This window comes from Cyanistes caeruleus, chromosome 8 (genome assembly GCF_971803275.1).
Source record: "Cyanistes caeruleus chromosome 8, bCyaCae1.hap1.1, whole genome shotgun sequence".
Classification (NCBI taxonomy): Eukaryota; Metazoa; Chordata; class Aves; order Passeriformes; family Paridae; genus Cyanistes; species Cyanistes caeruleus.
The window spans coordinates 15,987,902-16,004,880 of record NC_141708.1 but is presented as its reverse complement, the minus strand read 5'-3'; the positions used below and the strand labels follow the sequence as shown (position 1 = coordinate 16,004,880).

General features: G+C 38.5%; 1 long non-coding RNA gene across 1 annotated transcript in view; it reads right to left on the bottom strand.

Annotated features, from left to right (window-relative positions):
• The window catches only part of LOC111931194 (uncharacterized), a 56,867-nt gene extending 40,591 nt beyond the window's left edge, over window positions 1-16,276 (bottom strand). The window contains exons 1-3 of the long non-coding RNA XR_015290125.1: window positions 16,063-16,276; window positions 7,629-7,733; window positions 5,393-5,441 (exon numbers count right to left, since the gene is read on the bottom strand). This is a non-coding gene — a long non-coding RNA (uncharacterized LOC111931194). The remainder of the gene's footprint in view (window positions 1-5,392; window positions 5,442-7,628; window positions 7,734-16,062) is intronic.
• Between the last annotated feature and the right edge of the window lie 703 nt (window positions 16,277-16,979).

The following is a 16,979-nucleotide window of genomic DNA, read 5'->3' as shown; positions in this document are numbered from 1 at the left end:
CTCAAAGTTTTATTTACTTAGGAGACAAAGGTGTGCCAACTTCCAACTCACATGAAGGATGACTGTCACAAGGAATTGTCCTGTGTCCTGAATTAAGAGGTAAATTGCTTCTTTACCACTTGGTAAATACTCAGCTGTTCACAGCAGAACTAACTGATGGAGAGAGAATCCCAGGAGCAAAGCAATGAAAACTTAGAATATGCAAAAGGATACTTGGCCATCACTGTGCCTTTATTCCTCTCTCATGGTTACTTCTCTGATAACTCAGCCTCTCGGCTCCTTTCTGAAGTGGTTGAGGTAGAGATGAGCTAATTCAGGATTTTATGTGACCTAATTCAGAAAACATGCAGCTCTTTCTCTTCAGCATATACTATTCTGCAAGTATTTTTATTCATGTCTATGCATCTCCAAGGCTTTGGAACTTGGAAACTTATGTTTCTGAAGCCTGCTGCTCTCCACATTTCCTCCTTCCTCCCTAATTCACCTCTTTACCAGATGAAATAGTAACGAATTGGTCAGGGTACAGTAACCTCAGATTCCTTGTTGGACTGGCCATTTTTAACATGTCACAGCAGAGCAGCAGGACACATTTCCTGCCTTACACTCAATGGCACTACATGCCACAAGGAATAAGTAGCATGATGAAAGCAATCTTTCCACATCTCCTATCTGAGCAGTGATTCTTGCCAATTCTTGGAGCACACATGTGGCTGCTGACACATGGGATTTATGTGAGTTCCATATTTGAAATCTTATTTATTCCTTCATTTTTGATGGAGAAAAAGTCTTATGGCATCTTGATGTTTCTAATTCACACCATAGCTTCTCTTCACGCCAATTAGATTTCTTCCCATTATTCTTCTTCCTAGTCTCACATTTTTCTATTTTTGACACTTCCTAAAGTAAGGATGACTTCCTGAAGCAGAAGCATGACCAGCAAAGCAATGCTGCTCATCATTCTCTTTCACCAGTTCATACTATACATTACAAATTTTTTTTCCTTTCTCTTTTATTATATCAAACTAAAATTTTTCGCACGGTAGATGCTCCACTCCACAGGTCTGACTACAACCAGTTATTTAAAATACAGCTTGGGATTCTTAGCTTGAACTTAAAGCAGTAAGTATTTCTTTAATAAAAGCAACAAACAAACAAACAAACAAATAAATAAATAAAATTACATAGATTTCCCCTTCTTAAACTACAAGGCATAGTAGTATTGATTTATGCAGCAAGTTTTTAAACTATTAATTCTTAATCTCTTCCGGTAGTTAAAGAAGAGATATTTTACTTCATCAGTGTTCAGCACACAAAACCTAAATCTAAACCTAGGGTCAGCCCCTGAAGAAGAAATTAATAAACAAGTACAAACAAAACAAGAGGGAAGAAAGCAGTAGTTAATTTTATTATTGAAATTGGCCTCCTTTGTGGTGTGAAAGAGAATAACCTACATTTGTAAGGTTGGTAAACAAAATAAGAAAAAATTTCACCTCTGGTAAAGGCACATTAGGTGCCAGACTCCTTGAAAGACTTGATAAGATTTAGGCATGTGTTTTTCTTAAGTCTCTCAAAGTCTCCCTCAGAACTTGGTTAACAAACTACTCTGCCTCATCTCCCAGCAGTACTAAAAACTTTTTCCTCTGTGTTCCCATCAAAAAATAAATTCAAGATAAATTAGAGGGTGTACCAGGACCCAAACCTGAATTCTGGGAAAAAAATCATAAAATTACATTTTATGTTACTCTGCTTTCTTTCTAAGCAAATTACATGCACTTCAAGAGATCATTGCTTTTAGGCAGCAAGACCATGCCCTCTAAAATGTTCAGTTCTCACATGTGTCAATTTCTAATATTCTGAAAAGGAGAAATATAGAAATCACATTTTAGATGAGATCTGTTAAGTACATGTAGAATTTTAATTGATAAAACAACTGTTTATTTCTCAGTTATAAACAGCATACTATAAGGAGGCAAATAAATATCCCTGTGATTCAAAGTTTGGTGACTTATTTTTATTTCCATATGAATTAATCTTCATTTCTGTGCTGGGTTAAATGCATGTGAGCTTGTTATAATTTCTGCTAATACAGCTCAACTGGCAAACTAAAACACCTTTGCAAGTAATTCCCTACTTAACTAATTGTAGTTGCTATAAAAGTCAGGGAATCTAAGGCTTTACCAGCTATATCGTTTCATTAAGATGTTTGTAATGGCAAGTCATTAGCTAAAACCATTGCATACACACTTAAAACAGTATTAAGACTCCACACTCATCCTTCTTTTCCTCTTTTAGCTATTAAGTTCACTACTCTCTTTAGTTCTTCTACTTTCATTACCATTTGCTTTTTGTATTAATAGTACTTGAGTTTAGCATTGCTCTGAAGGTCTGCTTCTCCTAAGATAGTGCTGAGGTAGATACCTGTAATTTTGAGGATGCAATGCACAATCAGGATAAAGAATCATGCAAGGGGTCAAAGCAAGTAAGCCCAAAGAAACAGAATGCAAGCTGATCAAAATCTGGGACACTGTTGGTGGGTTAGTCATACAATGCTATTACAATTAACTAGAATAAAACACATGTGAAATTTCAGGTTCCAAAATGGTGCAAAGGGACACTATACTGTGAGCTCTGCTACTGGAATTCAGAAAACTTCACTGTATCCTCCTCTCAGAGCACAAAGCACATGACAGGGTATAAAGCAGGAGATGCACTTATGTGTCACATCAGGGAAAGATTTTTTTTTAACTAATCATAGCACTTTAAACAATATTTAGACACAGAATCCAATCCCAGAGGAAAAATCCCAGAGAAGCAATGCTGAGATGTAAAGGTGGAAAGAGAACTTTAATAATGTTCTGTGTGCATAGTAAGAGTGTCAAGCATTGCACTTCCACACCAAGACAAACATGGATTCCTCTGGATTTTTAAAAAATGGACTGCAAACTTATACCTACATAAAAGAATGATAATTTTTTTAATAACTTACACTTTAAAAAGTTGCTGAAGTCTCAAACTTATTGCAGTGAGTGAAAAAATAACTGCTGTGCATAGGGTTTGCTTTCTAACATTGGAAGTCTCTGTCCTAGTTACAGCTATCATTTGTGTAAAACCCAGGAAACAGCAGCTCACTGACTTTCTGAGTTTAAATCCACAGAAGACTTCACAGGAGTTACAGCAGCCTAGCTTGTGGTACCTTCAGTGACACTGGCTAGCGCTATAGGAAACTATTTAAAAACAATCAAACAAACAATCAGGAAACAAAACTTCCAAGTATTACAGAGGTTTGCTGTCTTATTGGACCAATGTGAACATGCAGACCACTCCTGGCCCAGTATAAACATTTTTTTGTCAGATGAAGTTTTATTTATATGTCTCCTCTAACGAGTGTTTCCTTTATACAGATAAGACTGCAACATGCACACGTATGGATGTTTGCATATGCTCAGTGGAATGTGTCTCAGCCATGGAAATCCCATCAAACTGTAAAGGTTTATGAATGAAATCCAAAGGCTACACAGAATACCTTCAATGATGAGCTATTTTATAAACTGGGAAATAACAACAAGACTTTAAAAATCCTGTAATCTGTAGCCAAAGACACACTAATGTAAAACAGATTGCTTTTTGAATTGTACACTTGACAAAACTACTCTAAAACTTTCTCTTGATGGATCTATTCACAAACTGTACTTAAAGTGTTACAGCACCTGCCAGTATGCAATTATGCAGCTATTACACTTCGAACAAACAACCTACCCCCCCCCATCCCTCCAAACTAACAGCAACAAAATGCCAACACCATACCAGAGGTACCAGAGTATTGCCATACTTTGCCCTCACAACCTGTCTAATACCATAAAACCGCAAAATATGAGCAAAATGTGACAGTTTAGCTTCTGTGGATACACTCAGGTTATCCAGACCCAGCTTCTGCCAACATATTTGAGTCAGTATTGTGTAAATTCGAGCATTGTCCCATCACTCTGATCTGTTTTAGAAATACAAAATTACTAAACCAGGACTCTGCTACAACCGTCTTTAGGGTTGTAAAGTTACATAATGAGGAATAGAGACACTTGATGTAACTAAATACTAGCTGAAATAAATGGCAAGCTGCTTTGTTTAAACAGGTCAAATCCCATGGTCAGCATTCAGGAAAAAAATCAGAGTGAAGTTAATGGGATTCCTCCCTAGACAATTGTAGCAAAATGGCCCCATGATAATGAAAATAAATTAATTCTGTAATTTCAAAGATTTGAAGCAGATTAGAACAACCAGGACATGGTTTTGTACTTCCATCTTAATACATGTGTGACTGCATTATATTGAGAGGATAACTGTTTCTTCAAAGTTATGGGAAAACATGACAACATTGCCTGTTTCATTCTCTAGTCAAGTTACTTCATTCTACATTGTTTACTGGATCACAATGATCATATCCTTCTTTTGACCTCAAACCTTGAAAAAATACCACAGACTGCTAAAATACTTACAGTAAAAGCATCCATCTAATCTTTCTACTCAAGCAAAACAGTATGCTCTATCAGGAATGAAAAACTGGTTTCACTGAGGCTCACTTGACATAGGAATGAACCCACTGAGTATGTAAGGTAAAGACAAAGGGTGTTAAAATAGGAGTGAAATGTTGCAAGGAGCGTTTCCCCTTAATGAATTACTGGGAGATTTGTAGCAGGCCAGCCAGGGTAAGTCTTTCAGCATGTGTATCCAGAAGTGTCATGGACTTGCTGCACTATATCGTTGCTGCCCTTTCCATGAACTGGGCAGTTTCCTTTCACCAGTTTATTTTCACTTCTATTCTGGCAGCTGTCTACAGCAGTAGGCATTTATCTTAAATAATTTGCTACTTGTTGAAGAATTCACGGAGGGTGGGGGGAGAGGGAAATAGCCATTCTTGGTGCACCATATCATAACTGATTAAAAAAAAATCAATAAAGATTAAACAGATTTCCCAAAGATTTTCCCCCTCACTTCAGAGGAAATCTTACACATAAATGTACATTCCCCCTCCCCTAAACAAAACACTACTAGAACTTGCTGAATTTATCTTTCCAATTATTCAAAGTAGCAAAATTTGTGGAAGCTGTGCTTTCACTTAATTAATTCAAAGTATTTTCCTTACCAATTTAAAAAAAAAAAAAGCTCAGTGATAACTGCAGTAAAGATTAAACTTGGTAATAAAAAAAAATGAGTGTTTTCATATTATTAACTTTTTCAATAACGGGGCAGATCCTTTGATGCAAACTACCTCTTCCTATGTTTGGCAACTAACCTCAAGAGTAAAGTTTCTGGAACAAAATGATTGGGTAGTGGAAATTCAAAAGGCAAAAGCATCATTTAATGGGGAATGTTACTAAAATGTACTTTACATTACCTTAATCTGTGTCATGAACAAAATTATCATTTTCCCAGTTAGCAGAGTACTGCGGAAGAAAGAAAAAATGTCATTGTTAAGTGCCATTGGTAATACAAATAAAGAGAAAACTAAACATTTTCATTCTCCTTATTGAATACAGTTATGGGAGACTGGAAAAGTACAATGCAATGTAGACCTTACAAAGTATTTGGTAATTTTTATTAAATGGGAGCAAAAGCAAAATGGGAAAGAGTGAAAGTCAAATTATATTCTTATGTCGCACATATGAAACCCAAGGGAGCAACCAGTATTTCAGTCGCTGGTTGTTACCAATGATTTGATGAAAGACCGGTAGCTGTAAAACTTTAATGCTTTTCTAGGCTTTACACAAATTCTGTGAAGTCAGAAGTTCACTGCAGCAGGTGAAAAACCAGGCAAGCATCCCTGGCCCTCATTTTCTCTCATCTGAATGCAACAGTTTACACTGCAAGTTTGCATACTATAGCCCCACAATAAAACAAGCAGAACTGTAATTTGTTATTTAGAGTAACCTATCATTTCAGACAAGCTAACACTAAAACAAAACATTTTTCAGACACAGAGACAAAAAAAAATTCATTTGCATAACACATTCATCATATTTATATTTCCACTCCACTATCCCAGAAAAGTTTCAAAGGCAGAAAAACAACAGACAGTGTTGAAAACCAAAATATTTTCTTTTCACCATAAAGTCTGAGTAATAACTAAATGGCATTCTTCAAATGGAGATTAACAATGTTGAACCAGATGTTCTCCATTTCACAAGTGTCTATGCCTCAAAAGTACCCAAGACAGATATTCCTTGGAAAATCCTATATCCAGAGTTCAAATTCAAGCTTAAACAAAACAAAATCAAGTGGAACCAACACTCCCTCCCTTCTGCAGTGTGTGACACTTCCCCACTCCGCATGTATCAGTGTAAACTGATAGACAAACGAGTTTAAAAAGTCATGTGTGCATGTGATTATATAAAGTCAGTTAGAGAGGCGTTTTAATCAGAACCTCGACTGTAATGCCCTGATTCATCTAACATTTTAGAAAAAAATCAGCTTCAGCTATGAGAGTCAGTCTCCTCAAAGTTGTTCAACACTGAAAGAACAGCTTTGACTCCAGTTAAAATCAAAACCAGACAGATTTTCTTCAGTTCTAGTCTGTTAAGAGTTGGTTGAAATTTTCATGAGAATATGAATTTCCATAAGGATTGAATTTCAAAGAGCAGACATCTTATAGGAATTGCTAACCTTGAAATATTTCCCTTGGAATCTTATGGCATGTGGATGCCCTTTCATCTGTACCCATTTTTTTTCAACACAACCTTAAATTACACTGGGCCTAAACCTCTTTACTCACTATTTTTAGGAAGCAGCAATGAGAGTGCCATTTGTATTTTCCCCTGTACAGAGACTTACAAAACTATTCAAATTTTTGATTCAAATTTAAATTAAAACTTAGCTGATTAATTTGCATGTATGGACAGAGGGTCTCAGATCTTCTACAGTGATGTTTATCTGGGAGAGATAATCTAAAGGGAAATGAATATCAGTACTGTGTTACAAATTCTAATTTTCAAAAGAATTTGAGGTAGGAACCAGTCATCTCCAGACCCTGCTTAGCTGACCAGAAGCATAGAATCATAGAGTCATACTGCACTATAAAAGTCTCTTTTCAATTGCCCATAACTTTACTACTCTCTTCGATCTCAATATTCATGTTCCTCAGAGGTGGGAGTGGCTTCTGGAAAGCTGCAGTGCAACTGTACCACTGCTCCCTGAATCAGGAATACTTTTTCCCCCTCAATACATTCAGATGATAATGGCCAGCACTAGAATGCTCAAGAACAAAGACTTGGCTTGGGAGACCACTATGTCACACTTGCATGAAGTTGGTTTGGAGACTAGGATGAGGAGCAGAGAGAAAAGAAAACGAAAAGGTTTCATCAGACCTCAGCAAAAAATTTCCTGTCTGCAGAAGATTTCATGTCGTCTTCACTAAGACAACAAGCTATAGGTGCTTGTCAGACCAAGTCCTGTGACAGAGGTTTCTGTGGGATCAGCTCTATGAAATGGCATCTTGTGGAAACACATAGATCTTGTTCACAAACAAGTAATTTTTGTATTCAGTTTTTACAGAATACAAACAGCCAGTAACAGCCAAAGTCTTTTAAATCATAAGCATGAACTTTTCTTTTTCCCAATGATTAAGGCCTAAATACCTCAGACTGGAGTCACAAACTTAGCAGAAACTCCTGAACCAACTTCTCTGCACTTTTGTCATACTTCATAAGATGAGGCTGTACCTTCTTCACACTGTAGAGCTGCTGTGAAAACAAAATGTCTTAATTAAGATATTAGCTAAGCATTCCAGAAGGTACCCTTGGGAAAACTCAATATATATCACAAATAAAGTTATATCAAAGTTATCTAATTAAATGAAAGAGGCACTCAACTGCAAGCAGCTACAAAAAGAGCCAGTCTATCCAAAATATCTGTTAAATCATACCCACTGTTAGGCCAAACATTTCTAGATTTCTTCCCTTTCAAGTTTTGCTTCCTGTATTAGCTGCTGATAAAAAACATTTTGCCACTACTTAGCTGGGCAGAGAAAGAGACAAAGCCAAAACCCAAAAAGTTGTTACATGGTTTATTTACTTAAAAAAACATGTTTTTATTGGAATATGAACAAGGCTCAATAACTACATTCTGGGAATTAAAGATTCAAACCCAGTATTCTTAATTGGTATTTTTCCATAGAGACAATCCTTTCAGAGATGCTGCATGGTCTAGTGATGGTCAGAGGAGAAGACTGAGAGCCTTTACGATACTGGGTACTTATCCAAATTCACAGCACTGACTCATAGTCTGGGACAAGTCACTTGACCTCCTATGCCTCAAACAGTCCAGCTGGAAAATACAGAAAGAAAAGCAGCAATCCTGAATGAGAAACAGTTATTATGACTAAGATCAGCTCCTGGATAAATCCAACATCAAATAAAATGTGTTTTCCATATGGAAGCTGCTTTCCTAAAGTGGAATAAAACGTAAATGCCTGTCAATTACAATGATCTGAGAGGCAAGTGGTGAGAAAAGCTCTGCAACAGAGCAACAGGAAAGACTCTGCTAGGAATGAAGGACACTTCTTGAGGTGCAGAGAGAGGGGAGATGGAAAGCAGTCAGGCATCTGGCAGCAGCAAAGGTGAAGCCATGATTTGAGGAGGTCAGAGGCAACAATGTGTCTGAGTCAGAAAAGGTCACTTATTCAATATTCCAGCTGTAAGATGAAAGAATGCAAGTGGAGATTTTTCAGAGCAGAGATCACAGATGCAAGAACATCTAAAAGGTGGACTGTTTGAAAGTGCCAATGACAGATATGATGAATCCATCTTCTCAGGCTAAAAAATTTCTCAGCTCTTGATTTTACCTTTTCCTTCTCCTCTCTTGCTTCTCTAAGCAGCTATCCCTGTTTCCCAGAGTTTCCCTCCCACTTGCATTCAAGCAAGCCTGTTCCAAGCACTTCAAGTCTGTGTGAGGAGATAACCAGCTCCCAAAGTGGAGGTAGAAAATGACATTTCCTGTGTTCTACTCTGCCTGAGCTGTGCTTTCTGTGCATTTTTGTGACAGCCATTCCATTAAAATACAGTGTTACTGAAAAAGCTTATTTTCTATACCAACAGAACAGCTGAGGTAGCTGTGTCATTCCCAATTGGTATTTATATGAGGCTCACGTGAGAAGGAATAAAAGAAAATGCCTGTAAAGCAGATGAATTTTAAGGAATTATACCTTATAGATTAATACCTTATAGAAGCACATGGAATCCAAACTGCAAAAGAAACAAGTACAACATTATTTGACCTTGGAATAGGTACTGATCTCCAGCATGTCCACAAACTTTCAGATTCACCAGCTGAATTTATTTCAGAAGAAACAAAAAACTTCCAAAAGTTCAGATGTCCCTGATGTAGGCTGAAAAATTAGTCAGTGAGAGTAAGGGAACTGTGAACCAAGGAAAAGAGATAGACTGAGAGGCAGTCAACTACAGATTGCACAGTGAACTATTCAAAGAAAGAAATTTATTCCCTTGGACTGACATTACAAAGCCAAAACCAATTATGGAAGTGTTGCATGAGCAGCATTCTCCAGCTCAAGCTGGAAACATGCCATCAGAAAGTCCACTACTTCCACAGCTCCTGTGGAAATTGGTAAAGCTTGTTCAAAGCAATAAAACCAAATATGTGCAGAACTTGATTTTAAAGGACTGGCCATATCAGAAACTGCAGCAGTTGATGTCCTGATGTTTCAGCAGCATTGCCATTACAGAGAAGCAGTGAATCCTCTTGAGTTTTTACAGGAGTGGGATAACATCCTTGGGCACAGGACAAAGCCAGCAACAGTTCTGGCATCCCAATGTGAAGACAAACAAACCAGCAAGGAGTCCACTGTACTGTGTGGCCTCGGGCAGGTCCACAGGGTACAGAAATGCACCCTGGAAGTTTCCTACAATAGTAGATTTTCCAAAATACTGTGGTGAAAACTATCAATAGCACAGAGTCTTTTATGGGCTGTGAAGCCAGAACTGACAGTTTCTCACTTCTATCTAGCCAGGAGACTATCTAAGCTAAAAAAAATGCTTTAAGCAGTTATAGTAAAAGCAATTTGAAGAATAGGGGAACAGAGGGTGGCAGCTGAGCAACTGCCTGAAATGAGACTGAAGGCCTAGGCAACCTATAGTCTTGCCATCGGCAAACAATGCAAAGAATTAGATCTGCTAACCACAACTTGGCCAGGTACCTGAGCTGATGATGATGATGAGGCTATGAAACACATGTTAATGCATGGCTAGCCTGCTGTCAGTGACTCTCCTTTGACAGAAAAAGAGGAAATAAGTTCAAAACAAAAATCTCTCTTGACAGTATCCTTAGCAGGATATCAAAGTATTTGAGAATCCCAGTGCAGACAACAACCAAGACAAAATTCTTGTTGGAATTCTTACAACTCACATTTATTCCCTGATTTTTTCATAATCTACTCCTTTGCCATTCACAAGTATGCTGCTGTGTATTTCACCACTCCTGTTAAGGCAATCAGAGACACAAACACTTGAGCAAGCCATGGAAGCAATATCTCACCGCTCCAGTGGACCAATGGCAAAACTGGAATTCCTGCAGCCACTGTCTCTTTGCCCAAAGTAGCACAACACTTGACCACACTGACTTAGAGTTGAGACTGTGTTTTACCACTTCCCTCTTCCCTTCTGGGAAGGCACCTTATTACCAAATTATTTTCAGACTTCTGAGCAGTCAGAGGATCAGGTTCCTGCACCTTTGATGTGTTTTTTTGTTAACACAGTAAAGACATACACTAGTGCACAAGCCTGATCTCTGTGCTGTCAGTGCCAGTCTCAGCTTTTTATTGTTCAGGCCTCAGTTAAAGTGACTTCACTTCAAACTTCATGTCAGCCCCTAGAAGACCAGTAAATCTAACAATTAACCAAAGTAACAATGCATTAATGAAGTAAAAAGGTAACACAATATTTACTCTTAAAGGACACTATTTGAAAAAGAAGTTCAAAGCCTCTACTGCATTGTATAGATAAGACCAGGAACCACTGAATTAGTAATTGTTCAACCACTCTGGGAAAAAGTGTACAAATTTTCCACCACTGTCATCCAAAAATATTTTAAATGTTTTTATGTCAAGTCTAAACAGAATGTTTCTGAAATCACCTTAATGGTTTTTCAATATTACTTAGCTTGCAAGCAGAGCCAAAAGGATAAAATACCACTGAAAATCCTCTTTCCCAAATATGTGCATAAGGACCAGTAAGAGGTTAGTATCTGAAATCAATTTTTTAGTTCAGGTTTTCAAGTCAACATTTGAAGTCTCAAGAAGCTTGAGAAAAACTGACACCATTTTAGGTGCTTAAATCAACAAACTCCCGAATTTCAGCATTCTCAAAGTAGGCAATGTGCTTTCTTTCTGTGCTGATCATAAGTAAATAAAATAAAGTTATTGATACAATTATAATTAATAGCAAATCTTAGTAAATGTCATAGTTGTTGAAACAAACAACAAATTATAATTAACTAGAAAACCTAGTAATTCAAGCTTTAATGAGCAATACAATTCTTATGTCCATCTTTCTCCCATCCTGGACTTACTTCCAGTCACTAAATAATCTGATCACTCCCATTAAGAGTAGTCTGAATAGAAAAATGTATTGCATTTGTCACCACTATTATTCTACTTCAGTCAAAACAATATGAGATGAATGCAGTCTAATTTATGAATGCTGCTAGAGGAGTCTGACCTTTTTCACATAGTTTTAGTAATTAATCTCAGTGACTATCTGTTTTTTGCTATTCATACCCACACAGAACTGAGATGACCTGGTGAAGAAACATGTAACAAAAAAGTGAGTTGCAGTTTTCATTTTTTTTTTAGGATTTCAATTTTCTCAGTCTGACTCTAAAATACATTAAATGCATGCATAGCAATTACTAAACATTTAAGAGAAGTGATGATGACAACAGGAGCCCTATTTAGTTTTCACCTGTCAGAACCCACTAGAATGAATTAGATCCTGAACATCTATTTGTGCAAGAGATATCTAGAAGTAAATAAGTATTGTTCTATTATCTCACTAAAGTTGAATAAAAGAAACAATACAATGAAAAGTAGGGTATTGCATTAACATTATTAGTGTTGCAGCCTGGTTTTAGTAGAATATTTTTCAGTAAAGCTCATGTTCCCAAATGGAAAAAGAAAACTGTTTACAGTCACTGGCCATGTTCAGAATAGAAGAAAAGTAACCTATCCTTCCTAGCTGTTCAAGTTCCCCAACAACTGCAATCAGTGAAGGGCCACCTCATCTTTCATTGACTCTCCCTTCAGTTGGAAACTCACACAGGACTCTGGTCTAAACTGCACCTTGCAAAAACAAACCAACCAACCAAGTAACAACTACCACCACCCCTGCAGTTCTCTTCAGTTTACAAGTTATACAGCAGTTTAGGAAGGCTGTGCATGTGTTGTACCTCCTCTGCAGAGAGCTCTCAGAGAAATGATAGCATGCTCAGTCGGCTTAAAGCCATCTCTGAAGCCAGTCTGTATCACAGTTTCTGAGGTGCCTTGCTGACCATGTTACAGAGGGCTGCCCAGATGTGATGAAGTGATTCCCCTACTACCAACTACTACCTACTACCCTACTCCAGAAATGCTGGAAGACAGGGCAGGAGAGCTCTCAAAAGACAGTCTTCCTCACCTAGATCTAAAATCCTAAAAGCTTGTTGTACTGCTCAGTGATTTTTACCCAGCATAAGGAGACTGAGGAAAGACTTATATGCATATATAAAAATTTTGTTATAATCAAAACTTCCAAGTAGGTTTGTGGATCATGCTGAAAATCAGTGATGCATTACATAAAGCTTCTTGCCAGCACTAGTAGGAAGCTATTGCCACAGAAATGCACGGCTTATATTCCCGAAATTCTACTTTTCTGCTTTTCCTTGCTTTTTCCACGTCAGCCTGCCAGCAGGAAGAGAACTCATGACTGCTGCAGCCGAGGTAGCCCACGAGTTCGGTGTCACCAATCCCTGGAATTGGTGCACTTGGTTAAAATGCTGCAGCAGAAGTGCCCAAGATAACCAACATTTGCAACTATCAGACAAGAGACAATGCACACTCTCACAATGTGTACTTTTTCCACTCAGCAGACACAAAAGTTCAGAAAGAGGAAAGAGATAGGGCAGTGATCCTAGTGGCAATCAGATCTCAGATCACAAGCTCAGTCACAATCTCAACTACAAGTATGGGCTTAGCAGCAGCACAGCTGGTGAACTGTTGCAGATGTCCACTAAATGTGACATTTCCTCACTCTCTCTTCGCTGTTCACAAAGAAGACGACTGCTAATTTCTTCTCTATGTTCATACGTGTTCTTTGCTGAGTAACACAAGGATACATGAATTATTTCAATTATTCTTTCTGCCAAAAGCATGTGCTTCCTACAGAGACCAGATTTTATCAAGAATGTGTAATTATTTTGCTTTCCTTAGATGAGAAGTTCCTAGAGTGTTATAATCAAATTATAAGTCCCCATATGAGGTATCAGGTCTTATACAGCATCAAGAAAATTGCAAAAATTCCAAATTTTTGTAATGTAAATAGCAGAAAATATATGTGATACTGAAAAATATATTTCAGATAACATCCTGTTGGGTTTGGAGGATTTCTGTTCTGAGCCTTGAAATACAGCTTCCAAACGGTCAGGAGCAATAGCCTAAAGTTACTTATAATTCCAAATTGAAGTCTGGAAAAAAAAAAAAAAAAAAAAAGCAGCTTCTTCCTGATAGATTGAGACTCCAGATCTACTAGGAAGAAGAAGAGAGTATGCATAAGGAATTCCTTTTCATGGAAAGGAAACTGAATTTATTACAGGCTCTTCAGTTTCTGGTAAGTTTCCACATTTAAAAAACAGTTTTGCACAAACCGGTTTTGTCCACACATTTTTAAATTATAGCAAGTAGATGAAAATTGCATTGACTGATTTTTCATTCCTACCAGTCTTATACTTCACATAGGCTAGTAAAACCTTCTCAACTCAAGACTATATCATGAGATGACATAGATTCAAACTTTAAACAAATACATAAAGCCATGACCCATTTGTTTTGATATTCTGCAATGTTCCAGACAGGGAGAAAAGCCATCACTGAAACCATGAGACATACAAGACTTCACAATTTATTAAGAAGATTAGCTGGGTTTAGTTTGTGCAGTAATGATTAGTCACTGAATATGTGTTGGTTTGAAAGCCTAAAAGGTCAGGGATCAAGGAATTATTTGGCTTAATTGTGTTTGGGTTTTTTTGTCTTTTAAATAGTTAAAAGGTTTTTTTAAGTTGAGCAGAACTTTGCAAATGCGGAACTCCAAGTATATTCCACACAGAACAACAAACGCACCTTAAATATACCATGTTTTTTCACTTTCGGATTATATTTGTAGAACTGCCTGCTGTGAAATGACAAAGTTCATGGTTCATCTGAACTTTTGAACTCAAGTGAGTATTTGACACAGCAAAACAATCTAAATGAACCTAACACAAAGTTTTCATAGTTTAAACCTAGCTTTCAGGCCTTTGTCTGGGGCAATTGGGTAGGAAAGTTCTTTATTGATGTTGTAAAAACTACCAGTTTAATAACAGGCAGAGAGAGTGGAATGATCAGTGGAAAGAGCACCTTAGCATTTCTGAAATAGTGCTGGTTTGGTAGTTCATTGAACTTTACCTGACCCCATTACGAAGGCTTCCCCAGGACAAGTTGTAGCTGCATTTGTGACAAGACTGAACCTTCCTATCTTATTTCAAATAGGCTCCAGGGCTGGGAGTTTACAGATAAAGTTAGTTAAAAAAAAAAAAACCAAACAAACTGCACACATGAGTTCACTTGGCTCCTTGCACTGCCATTTCATATTGATGTTAGGCTGTATTCCTTTTATTATGGAGAAGTAGAGATGCTCTTTTCCAAAAGGAAAAAAGCTTGTTACCTTAATTCCTGATATATTCCAGCAAAAGCCTTTGAAAGACTTGGAAAACACAGTGCGTTCAAGATTCCTATGCTGATGTTCCTCCTAAATCTTGGTCTGCGTGCTGGTGACTACTACCATCCCTTCTTAATGTTATTAGAAATTCTACAGCAGTCTTAATTCATGTTTTATCAGTTTTAGACCTATCAACCAACAAAACCTGGAAAATATTTTGAGGCTTATTACTAAGACTACAAGATGTTCTGTACTTCAAGTTCACAAGCAGTTTCAGAACTCACTGGTGCATATGAATGACAAATATTTCTGACATTAGAAATGCTTACTACCTAGGGTTCAAACAAGCCTTACAATATCCAAAGAAGAGCGATAAACTTCTACAACTGCATAAATTCCCTGTGATAATAATCATACCACACAAAGCCCTGTATTTCACCAGCCTGTAAGGCTGGAGTAATTCATTACTTCCATCCAAAAGAATGAGGAAAAGCAACTCAGAGATTACTTACAAAGAACAGCTGTAGCAATCACTAACAGTCTAATATCACTTCTCTGTTGCCGTTTACTAATGCAGTTGTATGTTTTTAATCAGCTGAACTATGACAGGAAGACAGATCCAAGATTTAGAAAATTCTAAAGCAATTTCATGACAGTTTGCATTACTAACTTTTCTAACTAGGTCTTCCAAGTTTGCCATTTAGCTCCAAAGCCCACTTATACAGCTCTATTTCTAGCCCTCCCACTTCCTTTACTGGCAAGTTTTATGTCAGATATCTGCTGGTTTGATTTTTTTTTTTTTTTTTCCTCTTCACCCAAGAGCTGAGCATTCAGCAGGAATGAGGAAAGGAAATACCTATCTCGCTGAATTAAAAAAAAAAAAGAGTGAGAGAAGGGCGGGGTAGCCGGGCTGGCTCGGCCGGGCCGGGCAGGCGCGGCGGGTCCCACAGGGCCCGCGGGGAAAGCGCAGCCCCAGCCGGGCGTCCCCGTTCCCGTGCGGCCCCGCCGGGCCTTTCCTCTCCCAGTACATCCCGCGTTACCCTCCGGAGCCTCGCTCCGCTCCTGGCCGGGCAATTAGCAGGGTGCACAGATGCAGATAGCCGTGAGGAAGTACCTCAGCTGGCTCCCAAAGCCGCCTGCGGAGCCGCTTCGTCCCAAGCAGCCAAACGCAGGGATGCCCTGAGGTTCCTACGAATCACGGTCCCGGCATCTTCTCACGGCACTCGCAAAAGCGCCGAGCCCGCCAGGCTTTGGCAGGGCCGGCCCGCGGGGCACGGCCTGAGCGGCGGGGCCGGGCCGGGCCGGGCCGGGCGGCTCCGGCCGCCTCTGCGCGCCCTCAGCCCGGCGCGGGAGAGGCCTGGGCAGCGTCACCTGGAAAGGATTGTGCCACCTGCGCCTTGGAACCAGCCCTGCCTCATAACCAGGATGATAGCTGAGGATCCTCTTTATTATTATTTACTGATTTTCTTTTTCAGAACCCACCTGTGCTACTAAAATATGCGTAGTAGCTGACAGTGAGGCACTGTTGAAGGGCAGCACTGAGCTGAAATTCCATACAAGGATGTGATCTAAAGCAATAAGATTTTGTACATGCCAGTATACATATATAAATGTTATATTAAATTATATAAAAATTATATAAAAATTGTATAAAATTATATAAAATTGTTTTATTAAATATAACAATATATAGAACAATATTGTTACCAGAGATAGGAAAAATAATCACCTGAATCACCACTTGATTAATTCTATACAGTCCCGCTGAAGTATCCAAACTGACACCCCAGATGCTCTATGAATTAACTTTCTGAACTTTCCAAGGGATAAAGTTGAGTTTCTCCATTGCCCTGCCCGGTTGTTGAACACCCTGAGCATTCCCCGTCAAGAGCCACAAACGCCACCAAGCCTGAGCCCCAGGTGCAGTATGCACACCCTGCAACTGTGCCATCACGGATTCACCCCACGGTTTTAAAGCTGGCTCTGCTAAGTGAGCCTTGCTGGGCATGGCTTTCCAGTCAAGCCTTTAGG